This window comes from Giraffa tippelskirchi, chromosome 7 (assembly GCF_054371585.1).
Source record: "Giraffa tippelskirchi isolate mGirTip1 chromosome 7, T2T-mGirTip1v1.2.pri, whole genome shotgun sequence".
Taxonomy (NCBI): domain Eukaryota; kingdom Metazoa; phylum Chordata; class Mammalia; order Artiodactyla; family Giraffidae; genus Giraffa; species Giraffa tippelskirchi.
Window position 1 is genome coordinate 128,007,393 of NC_137281.1, and position 13,382 is coordinate 128,020,774.

Sequence of the window (13,382 nt, forward strand, 5' to 3'; positions counted from 1 at the left end):
CTCTATTCATAGCATCAAAATGACGGAAGTGAAGAGAGCAAACCATTTGATGAAGACCTGAATCTGAGTCTTTGACTTTGCCATTTACTGTGTGGCCTTAGTCAAGTTACTAAAGCTTTTTGCACTTGAATTTCTCACCAGCCAATTGGGAATGACTCTCCATACCTGACCAAGTCATACCATGGATCAGGAGAGATAATGTATCGGAAAGGACTTAGTTTACTGAAGTATCACATATGAAACTTAGAAAATCTACAGTGAGTCTCACTGTTTCAATCCAGATCTTTGTCTGTTATGATAGCTATTAATTTTTGTTTGTTGTTGCTGTTGAGTTGCTCAGTCATGTACAACTCTTTGAAACCCCATGGATTGCAGCACGCCAGGCTTCCTGTCCTTCACCATTTCCTAGAGTTTGCTCAAACTCATGTGCATTGAGTTGGTGATACCATCCAACCATCTTATCCTCTGTCGTCCCCTTCTCCTCCTGTCTTCAATCTTTCCAAGCATCAGGGTCTTTTCCAATGAATTGGCTCTTCGCATCAGGTGGCCAAAGTATTGGAGCTTCAGCTTCAGTGTCAGTCTTTCCAATGAATATTCAGGACTGATTTCCTTTCGTATTGACTGGTTTGATTTCCTTGCAGTCCAAGGGAGTCTCAAGAGTCTTCTCCAACACCACAGCTCGAAAGCATCAATTCTTCAGCACTCAGCCTTTTTTATTGTCCAGCTCTCACATCCATACATGACAACTGGGAAAACCATAGCTTTGACTATACAGACCTTTATATGCAAAGTAATGTCTCTGCTTTATAATACATTGTCTAGGTTTGTCATTGCTTTTCTTCCAAGGAGCAAGCATCTTTTAATTTTATGGCTGCAGTCACTGTCCACAGTGATTTTGGAGCCCAAGAAAAGAAAGTCTCACTGTTTCCATTGTTTTCCCGTCTATTTGCCATGAAGTAAGTTTGGGACCAGATGCCATGATCTTAGTTTTTTGAATGTTCAGTTTTAAGTCAGGTTTTTCACTCTCCTCTTTCACCTTCATCAAGAGGCTCTTTAATTCCTCTTCGCTTTCTGCCATAAGGGTGGTGTCATCTGCATATCTGAGGTTATTGATAATAATTTTTGTTACACCCTTCCTAATTTTAAAGATTTGCATTGCACATGTCTTTATCATATGTTATGTGTTCTCAGATATGTATTGAAAAGAACCAGGACATAAATAGTGGAAAATAGCTTTCCTCTGTATCCCACTAGCAAATATTGGAAAATGCTAAACTAAGCCCAGTTAGGGCAGAGAGTATATCTCTTTTGTTCAGCACTGAACTTGTTATGCCTGGCATATCATGGGTGTCGAGTTAATACTTGTTGAATGAACGAACAAATGAATGTCTTGCCAAATTCTTTGAGCTGAATTTTGCTAGCTGGAGGAAGGGCGACCCAACTTTGTCTTTTTAGTGGGAGATGAAGGCTGTGATTTTATTAGGTTAAAACATGGAAAGAATTGCTAGTCACAGAGTCATTGATTTAAAGGTAGAAAAGACAGCAGGAGAAGCAAGGTCTATTATTACTACTTTTTTAAAGGTGAGGTGCCTGTACCCAAGGATATGGCTGGGTAGTCAGGAACAGAAGAGAGGCTGATGAAGGTAAAATTTTCATTTGATTCTTGGTACCTGGGGGAAGCAAAATAATGGCCTCCCAAAGATGTCTACAACCGAATCCCAGGAACTTGTGAAAATGTTATATTATATGGCAAACATGCAGATTGATTTGAGGGTCTTAATTTACCCTAAAATTATTTTGGATTATCCAAGTACGCTTCATGTAATCACAAGGGCCCTTAAGTGAAAGTGAGAGGCAGAAGAAGAGTTAAGGCCAGAGAAATGTGAGGGGAGAAAGACTTGATCAGCCTTTGGTGATTTTGAGGATGGAAGGGACCATGAACCAAGGAGTGTGGGCAGTCTCTGGAAGTCGGAAAATGCAAGGACACAGATTCTCCCCCAGAGCCTCCACAAGGAACACGGCCCTGTTGGCACCTTGATTTTAGCCCAGTGAGGCCTGTTTTGGACTTCTGGCCTCCAGGACCATAAGATAGTAAATATATGGTTTTCTTAAGCCACTGGGTTCCTGGTAATTTGTTACAGCAGCTAACAGGAAACTAACACAGTTCCAATACGGCCACCAAAGGCAGGCTCTGTCTGCTTCTGCTGGTTCACCTCTAGAGAATAATTTGCATTTTGGCATCCAGGTGCTTTTATGAAAGGCTAATTTATGCATCTGGAGAGGAAGGTGCATTTAATAGGACACAGGTTTGAAAGAAATAGCTATTAATTGACTAGAGTTAATCATCACGGGTTCCTCTTGGCCACATTGGCACTCCTTTTTTCTGCCACATAATTATTCTGAGTGGACCTTTCTTTCTATCAAAGAAAGTGAAGTTTTGTTAAGTCCTTCCTGAGTTAGACTGACAGCAAAATTTAAACTCATTCAGAATATCTTGTTGGATTGTTTAAATTTGCTCGTGGGATAAAGTAAAATCACCATCTCTGTGTGATTTTTTTTTCCCCTCAGTAAGGAATTTGTTTACTTTCTGAAAAAGGGAGCCTATTATGGCTTCTGAAAACTTCTCTGTTGGCACTGCTGATTTTAAATTGCAGTGTCTCAGGTGATTCAGCTATGGATGCTGTATTTCTGACTCTCAGCTAGTTAGTGAATTCCTGTTGTTTTTCCATCCTTCCACAAACCTGGTTTTTATTTTCACTGTAAATGTGAAACATCCCTTTCCAGGTCTAGAATACTTTCATTCAGTTCTGAATATTTAATAAAAGTTTCAAAAGGAAGCAAGAGTTTTTGGAGCATTTTCGCTTCCAAACAAGCTCGGGCTTATTTCTTCAAATGAGAATGAAACTGAAATGTGGCCGAATCAGCATCTTCATTTGAAATGATGAGAATGTATTTCTACAAAAATATAATCTGAACTTTACAATGTAAAGAAGGAACAAAGTCATCTATAGAAAAGCAAGTCCAGGCCCCAGAGCTCACAGAGTACCCATTATAATCATCTCAGAAAAGCGTTTTCTTTACCAGAGAACTTACCGGCTAGCTCAGCCTGGCACTGCAACAGGCTGACACTAGCTCTTACTATTCTCTCCACTGGGTGTCTGAAACGTATTTATTTATTTTTTTAGCACATTTTTCTGACCTTTGGTTCTCTGCCTCTACAGCTGGATATTGCTTACAGCTAAATATTTTCTGTGATAAAGTTAATTTCTGAAGCTTTCAATTTTTTTTTTGGGCCAAGTTGCATGTGATACTCAGTCTCTGTTGACAAAGTCTTACTACTATAAAAGTCCGTTCAGATTTTTTTTAAAAGTCAGACAGTTCAGTTCTCCTGTGAAATAGCTGATAATCAATGATATAATTGTTTGACACTGACACAATCTCCTGAAAGCTTAGCTCTAGAGATTCTTTAGGGATGACTGTGGAAAAAATAAACTATGAAAAGCACTTGCAGCCAGATGGAAAAAGAGGAAGTTTTGATTCTCTCTTTCTCTCTCTGAATGCAGATATGCCCAAATCTTTAGAATTAAATTAAGAAGCTGATACAGCCTATGATAGGCTTAAATTTTTTCTGAGGTTTCACCTAATAATAATGATTAAAAACCAGCATGATGATAACTAAAATTTATAGCACATTTAATTTGTATATAATATCATATTAATTGTGATTACTCAAGGCTGTATATAATAATGGCATGGAAATATAGTAATATTTTAGGCAAAATGAAGCCTTTACCTTTTGGCTGGAGATATGGATCTTAAAGAAAAAAAAATCTAAAGAATTCAAAGAAGTCACGAGGAAAAATTAATAATGTCACTTCCCCTTTTATTCATAAAGCCTCATTTATTAATAGCAATAGCATCAACAATAATGGGCACATTCCTTCTCTGCCCTACAAGTGGTCTTCCCAGTTTCACAGAGCTCTCCATCCTGCTCAGCGAGTGTGCGATGCTCAAAACACCGGTCACCTTCCAGAGGAGGCAGAAATTCCCTGGGTAGCTCCAGGTCACACTTGATCAACTTTCATGTAGAGATCAGCATCCAGAAGGCACTGGAACAAACTCTTCCTTATGTTAGGCTTTTCCTCTCTGGTTTTGGCCCCTGGCTTCCTATCAGGTTAAAAAGAGAACCTGACATACTAGATTCCAGCAACATACCGAGTTTGATGGAAAATAAACCAGCAAGAGCTGTTGTTATTGCTAATAATTATAGTGTCGACAGATCTCCTCAGTTTGGCCGGAAACCCCTAGATGGGCCTTCCATTGATCAACCCCAGATGTGCAGACCCCTTGCTGAGGTCAGCTGGGTAGGTTGTTGTGGGTTCACACCACTGGAACGGGGTTTCTGTTGGTTTCCAAACTGCACCTCTGCATAGCACAGAATTTGAATTAGTACTTGAAAAGTTGGTTACTTATGTTTGGAAAATAACAACTGTCAATTTACATGGAAAAAAATTTTATTCAAAGAAAAACCTTTCCACCGGGTTGCATGTAGCTGGCCAGTTTCTTCTAATTTTCCATTGCTTTTAGCCTGTTGCTTAATGTCCATATTTTCGTGATAGGCTGGCATCATTTTTGGATTCACTTGCATATGACAGACTAATCTGCATGTATCCCAGTCTTCTTTGAGTCATTAGAAGCTCTTTCCTGCTCCATGGAATTTGGGCTATTAATTTTACCTCTTATTTAAAAATCTTATCTTTCTTTGAATGTAAATATCTTCATTTCCCTTAATGTCTATTCAGGCAATTCTAATTGCTATTTCTTCAGTCTAGGGTCATCTTCATTAGATTAATTACTGTGGAGGCTTGTTTCCTAAATGTGCTAATAGCATGAAAATGACTTATTTTCATGTACTCTGTCACGCTGTGGTAAGATACAGACAAAAAGAAAAATTTGTAGAAGAAGATTGAAAAATATCAGTTTTCTTGAATGGCCCATTTGAGGAAGCTGCACCCACTGAGCTACCTGGTGTCAGGACTTGAGTGTGAGGGGCTAAAACCGGTGTGGAGGTTGGAATGGGCGCTGCCTGAGACTGTCAGCAGTGGAAAGAGCCACAGCCCTCCTAAACAGAAAAAGCCAAGGAAAGCAAATATACTCACCACTTGTTGTTGTAGTTATAACAACAAAAAACAGGATGCATACAGGGGCAGAAGGCTTGACTTGGTAGCTCAGTGGAGATTGGAGGGAGGTGGGAGCAGGTTGGGGTGAAATGAAACAGGCAGCAGACATAGCTATGACCAGGATCAAAACTGAGGTTCCCAGCTTGCCTCTGTTGGTTGTAGGTTGTGGTATGTGCCTACTTGGCTGGTGTAATGTCTGTGGCTGCTTCCCAACAGTCATGATGCAATAAAGAAGTCTTTACAATGTGCCCAAGCGTTCTTACATATTGTTGAGAATGTCACCCTGTCTGAGACTGTTGCTGGGTTCTAGCTGGGGCTCCAGCCTTCCAGCGTCTACTTTCCAGTTTCCATGTCCACATGATGGGGGACCAGGGGGTGACTGATTTGTTTGCACTTGATCTTTCTTCCGCACCTCGTTCCGTAAGTTTCACGTAGTATATCCCTCACTTTACCAGTTGTACATTAGAAAAGATGATTTGTGTCTTTAAAGCAGAGGTTTTCAAAGTGTGGTCTAGGGAACCCTAACGTTCCTAAAACCTTTTCAGAGGATCTGCAAAGTCAGGCACATTTTCACAATAATACTGTGATGTTATTTGCCTTATTTGCTCCTCTTATCTCATGACTGTTTAGAGTACAAGTTCATCAACAGAGATTCAGATTCCATGTTTCAAATAACCCTTCAAGACATGACCAGCTATTAACGTTTTAGTGTTTGTCAAAGAAGAGTATCACAGTTATCCAGAAAGGCTATTAGAATACTCCTTCTTTTTCCAACTGTATTTCTGTGAAGCTAAATAGTCTTCATATACTTTAACTGAAAGAACACATCCCAGCAGAACGAATGCAGAAGGAGATATGAAAATCTAGCTGACTTCAGTTAAGACAGACATCAAAGAGATTTGCAAAAATGTAAAGACTGTGGCTTTTCTCACTGAAGTTTTTTCTGGAAATCAGTCCTTTTTCATTAAAATATGTTATTTAATGTGTAATGGGCTTATTTATTTTTAAATAAATTAATGAATAAATATTTTAAAAGTTTATTCATTTAAATTTGCAATATAGTTAAACTGGATAAATATAATCTACAAAAACACAAGTTCTGTGTGGTTTTCTATAATTTTTAACATTCTAAATGGATCCTAAGACTAAGAAGTTTGAGAACCGCAGCTTTAAAGTATGCATTTTATGGATAATGCAAGAATTTGTTTGTTAAGTGACATAAATAAATGTATACCATCATATCAGATATTGATAACAGAAATGACTTTTCAAAGGCTCTTGGTCTGGGTCTCTCTTGTCCTCTGTACCAGTGATTAGCATTTTTCCCTCTTCATTCTTTCACTTACATGCCAACTGAATCCCCTTAGCTGTAAAACTTGATGTAAACCTTGTATAAATACGTAGGAAACATTTAGTTACTATTTATTCTCTTTTCATAAAATGTTTCTAGTTGCCAGCAACACTTTAATAAAAGCAAGCAGTTTCTGCCCTTTTTGCCTGAGGGACACAGAGCTTTACAACAAAATTTCATTGATTTTCAGTTATTTACGCATTACAATAAAAGCCAGAGAACAGCCTCCTAAGAGGAAGACTGGAGAAGCCACTTTATTTCTCTCAAATTAAACAGAGAGAGAGCTTGTGAAATGGGAAGTGGCTGTGTGATTGTCTCATTAAGTCCTGGAGTCAGAGGTGAGGCCAGGGTTGGGACCTGGTTCTCCTGAGTTCAGCTCAGACATGTCAGAATGTACCGTTATTACTGTCATCTTTCTTTGGTTTTCTGCCCAGTGTGTGTTCGATAATTTAACTACCAAAAGTTAGTTAATTAACTACCAAAAGTTAGATGCCACCTGTAGCGCAGAAGGAGATGAACCAGAAGTCAACAGCCCTGACTGTTTCTCTTGTCTTCTCAGGAGCTCACCTTACAACCTCGGACAAGTCAACCCAACCTCCCTTGTGCTCTGGGTGGTCTGTCCAATGAGGATTTAACTGCCTGGAGAGGGTGGAGGTGGCTTTACAATGCCATTTTCTGGTACTTTGTCTCATTGAGTGCTCACAGCAAACGTCTTAAGTAACCTGGGCGGGTATCAATACTTTTCACTTTACAGTTGAGGAAAAACCTGAGACTATGTAACTAGTTAAAGTGATGACACTTATTTCTGTTCTTTTTCCTAACAACACAAAAACATGAACCAGTCTCTTGGCTCTTGAGAAATACCTGTTCAGAGCACAAGAGATGTATTTGACTTCTCAAGTTGGAACTCTGAATTATTTCATATAGAAATATTATTACCTGTGGTTCTTCAGAATTTCAGGAACATCCTGGAGTATGTAGATATTATGGGTTGACCTAGGACCCTAATCACCTCATTGTTTCTTGAAAAAGGTGCTCCAGGTTCTAAACAACCTGTATATAAATGAGCTTTTAGAATATAAAGCATTCTGTAGCTAGGTACTGTCTGTTCTCTATTTTAATATTTATCATTTTTATTTTGTGATTTATTTGAAATCACAATATGGTATTACTAATAAATCAGAATATTTTATATGAAAATGATAATTTAAAAAGTATACTATTTTAAAAAGCTTTACTTTATTATTTTATTATATTACATTATTATATAATATATAAAACATTATTAATAATTACAGGAGCCTCTCCTACCCCCATAGAAGGTAGCTTTAATTATATAATAGAAGTGAGTGAGGAAAAAAATTCTCATCAGAAATTTACTGTGTAAAAAGAAAATTTCATTGTACCCCGTCCTCTTTCAAATAAAATTTACTTTTATTTATAGATGGCTATGGGCTTCCCAGGTGACTCAGTGGTAAAAATTCCACCTGTCCATGCAGGAGACACAGGAGATGCAGGTTCGATCTCTGGGCAGGCAAGATCCTCTGGAGGAAGAAATGGCAACTTCTAGTATTCTTGCCTGGATAATTCCATGGACAGAGGAGCCTGCGGGCTACAGTCCACAGGGTCGCAAAGAGTCGGACATGGCTGAGCCACTGAGCATGCACGCGTGCCGTAGGTGACTATACAATGTATGGTATATCCCATGAGATTCTGTATAAACCACACATTATTTCTAGAGAAGATAAGTGCCATTAAATAGCTGCCTCTTTTTAAATGTATCCAGTATAAAGAATCAAAATATAAACCTTCCCTTTTAGGGAAAGATTATAAATTGCCTTGCTCCCTCCACTCATGTACATTTTATATCTATCTTTATTGTTCTCTTTAGAACTACTCAGAATTGCTCCACACATTTTTACAGTCTGGGGAAATAATTTTTCCATAACTCTATTGAATTACTTGGCAAGGTCTAGTTTTTGTTTTTGAGTCTTAGAACTTAAGTCTTTCATGAAGAGGTGCATCTCCTAGAAAGATTGCATGCTAATATATTGCTCTTCTTGTCCCATTAGAAGACTGTCCAGCCAGTTAGAGCTTTGTGTCATTGTGTGAAGCTGCATATGTCTTGGTGATTGGTCAATATTCTTTAAAGTGTAAGATCTGCGTGTGGGAATGTTCTGGTTGAGGTCTCAAGACTTGTTGGTTGAGGCAAGGTGATATCTCAAGTCATCCAAAACAAATTGCTCCATCTTAGATAACCAGATATAGTCAGCGTAATCTCTCTCATTGGCTTATTCCAGAATTTAGTAATAGGAAAATTTGACTATTATGAATTCCTTTGGTTCAACTAAAGTTTTACAAAATTAAACTTACTATTGTTAATTTATTATTGCTAAATTGATATAATTATTTTGTTTGACAGATTCAAAACCTTTTAATGCCTGTCTTGTCACAAACCTTGTTTATTTTTCCTGAAGTAGCAATGCACACTTCAAGAATTCTGAGTTTTCAAAGAAAGATGAAATTTTATTTTATAAGATAGAAATAAAGAAATAATGCCCTCTAACTGAGAAAGGAGAATTTTAAATGTGAGCTAGTAAAAGCTGAAGCCAAAACTGGAATTTGTTTCCAGTCAATTTACCCTTGAGTAAAAATTTATCTTTGATTTACTGATGTGTCAAACAAGTTATTCAAAACCCTGGTAACAAAATATATATTTACAAACCAAAGGATTTTTAAAGGTACTGAAATTGTATAGTTAATAAAGTGGAGGTGTGTAAATATGGTACCATTCTTTGCAATTCTCTGAGGATAAAGGAGGGAAGATGAAAAGGTCATTCATTTCCTTGAGATAATATATTCCATTGGCTATTTCTTTCCATGGGTATTTCTTTCTTAATTGTACATGAAAAGATTGTGGTTCTCCAAACACAATCAGCTCTTTCAACCAAAGAGAAATACAGCTGCATTTAAATACATAAATAATCATTAAGTTATAAGAACATGCAAGTAGGAATTACTATGTCAGTAATTTTATTGAAAGCAATAAACCATTTCTTCAAAGACATGAGCTCAGGCTTGGTTTGTTAAAATTATTTGAGGAAGAACCTCACAATTCAGAGACAAGTGATGTAGGAAGATAGTTTAGGTGTAGCCCGTTCCCTGGTGGCTTCACATTTTGTTCTTTTTTGAAGCTGAGAAAATGAGCAAACGTCTAGTATCCCACACTGCACGTCGTCATCCTGATGAGCCATTAGATTTCCCAACTAGTTTTAAGAAGTCTTCCTACTTCTTTTCCCTTCAGAGCTGTAACTACTACTACTTGCACATCATTTGTAGAATTAATGTTGTTATTAAATATTTAGTCTCTGAGTCGTGTCGACTCTGTGACCCCATGGACTGTAGCCCGCTAGGCTCCTCTGTCCATGGGATTCCCAGGCAAGAATACTGGAATGGGTTGCCATTTTCTTCTCCAATAGAATTAACAGTCAGGCACTAATAATTATAGTAACTTTAAACTGGACCTGGCTCACCATTCAATAAGTATACCCCAAATGATTCTTTTCTCTGTAACTCATAACTATGCTTCACTTAGAAATTTCTTGGAAGTTGGGTTGATTTTGAGCACGATGTAAACTATGTTTTCACAAGTTTATTGATGACTACATTGTGTGGGAAAGACTCCAAGCCTTCCTGACATCAAGATAGATGACACCTTTTAGACTTGGCCCTGAGTTACTAAAGGAGATTGATATACAAGGATTTGTTCTTTAAGGAGTCATTCCATTCATTATCCTGCTTTTTTTCAAGGGTTTGCAATCGATTGTGCCCCCAAAATATTAGTCTTTTGTTGACAAACATCAGAAGAATAAACCATTTGATGCTTTCAATTTGGATGAAGTGGCTTTTGGTGCCACTCAGAATAAACTTGGCCCAAAGCTGTATGGTATCAGTGATGTACTTTACTTCCAATGGTGTCCTAGAGCCAGCTCACATCAGCTTCCATGAGATGACTGAGAACATCTCTTCCCAACTGGGTGACATCACCCAGGGAGTCTGAAATCAACCTTGTTGGTAGTCTTTATACCAAGGAAACTGCTGCTGCTGCTGCTAAGTCGCTTCAGTCGTGTCCGACTCTGTGGGACCCCATAGACGGCAGCTCACCAGGCTCCGCCGTCCCTGGGATTCTCCAGGCAAGAATACTGGAGTGGGTTGCCATTTCCTTCTACCAAGAGTCAGTCACAATGGAAATATCAAATAAGGCCTTTGACATTAAGAAATCGTAGAGTTAGCCAAACCATCTCCACCTAAGCATTTATCAAATTTATCTCCCTTCAAACATGAATATGATCAAGAGACTTTAAGCCTATGTTAGGATAGATAATCATGTCTTCAAATATATTTTTAAATGTTAAATTGATTTAGGGACTTAACTGGTGGTCCAGTGGTTAAGAATCTGCCTTGCAGTGCAGGGGAGACAGGTTTGACCCCTGGTTGGGGAACTAAGATCCCACATGCCCGCATGCCGCAACTAAGACCCAGCACAACCAGATAAATAAATAAATTTTAAAAAAGAAATGTTAAATTGATTTAATAGATTCTTCTGGGGACAGGTCTTTGTCCAGTTTGGAGAGAACCAGGTAGTTACTAAGGTATATTTTCTCAGGGCTGCTAATCTTGCCTGGTACTCACAGAAGTTGGCCAGTCACTAAGATGCTTTCATTTCCTCTTTAACCCCTTTTGTTTGTTTTATTTTTAATCTAACACTTGTCCTTTGGAAAATTACTTACAGGTGTCTTGGGCAGAAAAGAAAAATATTTTGTTTTGTTTCATTATTTATTGGATCTTTTTCCTGAGGCTAACTATATAATAGGGTTAACATTCTATTTAAAAAGTCGGGTCTTTTTTAAATGCTGAAAAAACATATAGTTTTCATATAGAAAGATAATATATTTTGAGAATAGGTTTGTAGAATCATTTCCAATGTGAGTGAATACAACCGCCTTCAAATCTGTTAACTGGGGTTTAAAATATCATGAATTATAAATGGAAAAATTGCTAAGAATGATAATCCACTTATTGATATAATTAACGAGTAATTGTTTCAAGTCAAAATATTAATTAGCCAAGGTCAATTTCTAGTATTCAGATATAGTTGTTATCAAGATGTTGAAAATGATAACAGCTTTCTTCCCATTGTATTCTACTTTATATTTAAAATTCTTTAATTACTTGAAGGAAGCAGAGATAATCTTGAGCTCCTGCCTTCGCATTTACATTTTTCTTTTCTGGCTATGTCTGTAAGACACATCCTAGCACTTACTGCATTTGACATAACAGGTGTTCTTTCCCTACGTAACATATACTTGGAGAAATGGTGTGAACAAATTTAATATAGAACTTGTTGGGAAATTGGGAAGGAAATCATACTTGTGGCCGTGTGCTCAGTCGCTCAGTCATGTCTGACTCTTTGTGACCCCATGGACTGTAGCCCGCCAGGCTCCTCTGTCCATGAGGTTTTCCTGGCAAGAATACTGGAGTGGGTTGCCATTTCCTACTCCAGGGAATCTTCGACCCAGGGATCTAACCCACGTCTCTTGCATCTCCTGAGTTGGCAGACAGATTCTTTACCACTAGCGCCACCTGGACCGTTTTTGTTTTAGCGAGAAGACAAAACAAAGGTAGGCAAGTTAATTACTTTTGAAAAAATCCTGTTCTCCTTTGGACTTTGGAGATATTTGTCTTTTTTCATTGATCTCAGAAGAACTATCATCTAGATGACCTTAAACTTAGCCATGCTAACCTCCGACAACATCTCCTTAGTTCAGCCTCAGCTGTGATATGAGGTGATGCATAGCAGGAGACTGTGGTGAACACCTCTTGCTCCAGGCATCCAGCTAATACAGATGACTACCCTTGGGTGGGTACCATATATAGTCCAGGCCAGTGTGGAGAGGCTCATCTCATGAGGTTGGCATTATTATAATCCTCACTTTTCAGATGTTGAAATGAAGGGTTTGGGAGTTAAACTCATCCTGGGAGTCATAGTTAGCAGCTATAAAACCCAAACTCGTGTGCAAAGAGATCTCATACCAGTGCCCATCCCAAAGGGTTGTTCTGAGGATTAAAATAATTAGAAAATGAAAACTGCTGAGAACAGTGCCTGAAACAAGAATAGGCACTGGTTAAATCTTAGCTGCCGTCAGCTTTCACCATCATCATCAAAACTAGGTCAACCTGATCCCCAAACTGGGGCTAACAGTCCTGCCTAAAGTGCCAGGCGAATAGAATAGTAGTGGCATTCTCTCCACTGCGGTGGCTGTGGTCTACCCAGAGGATCCCTGGATGAGGCAACGGATGATGTGGTACAGGTTTATATGCTGTTAGTCCTCCCTTCCCAGTTTAGGAACAGCTTCTCTCCCTATAAGGTGCAGTGATTTTGACTGTTTTTATATCTGAGCCCCTTTATTAAAAAAAAAAAAAAAAAAACTGGAATTAAACCAGATAGGAAGGACGTCTTAAGGAATATAAGCTAAAGCTTTGGAGGTTTTATGAGCAACTTAGGGCTTCCCTGGTGGCTCAGCGGTAAAGAATCCATCGGTAATGCAAGAGACCTAGGTTCGATCCCTGGGTCAGAAAGATTCCCCTGGAGTAGGAAATGGCAACCCACTCCAGTATTCTTGCCTGGAGAATCTCGTGGACAGAAGAGACTGGTGGGCTACAGTCCATGGGGTTGCAAAGAGTTGAACACAACTGAGCAACTAAGCACACACACACAGAGACATAATTTAAAAGTTGATCCTGGGGGGTGGAATCATTGTTCCATGTCTTTTTCCATATGTGTGACTGAA

General features: G+C 38.5%; 1 protein-coding gene and 1 long non-coding RNA gene across 6 annotated transcripts in view; one reads left to right on the forward strand and one right to left on the reverse strand.

Annotated features, from left to right (window-relative positions):
• SAMD4A (sterile alpha motif domain containing 4A) overlaps window positions 1-13,382 on the forward strand; it is a 223,253-nt gene that overhangs the window by 44,803 nt on the left and 165,068 nt on the right. The gene's annotated exons all lie outside the window — the stretch shown is intronic.
• Window positions 8,741-13,021, reverse strand: LOC145513356 (uncharacterized). The gene is made up of 2 exons (XR_014059332.1): window positions 12,067-13,021; window positions 8,741-10,733 (listed from the first exon to the last, which is right to left on the reverse strand). It is a non-coding gene; the product is annotated as an uncharacterized LOC145513356 (long non-coding RNA).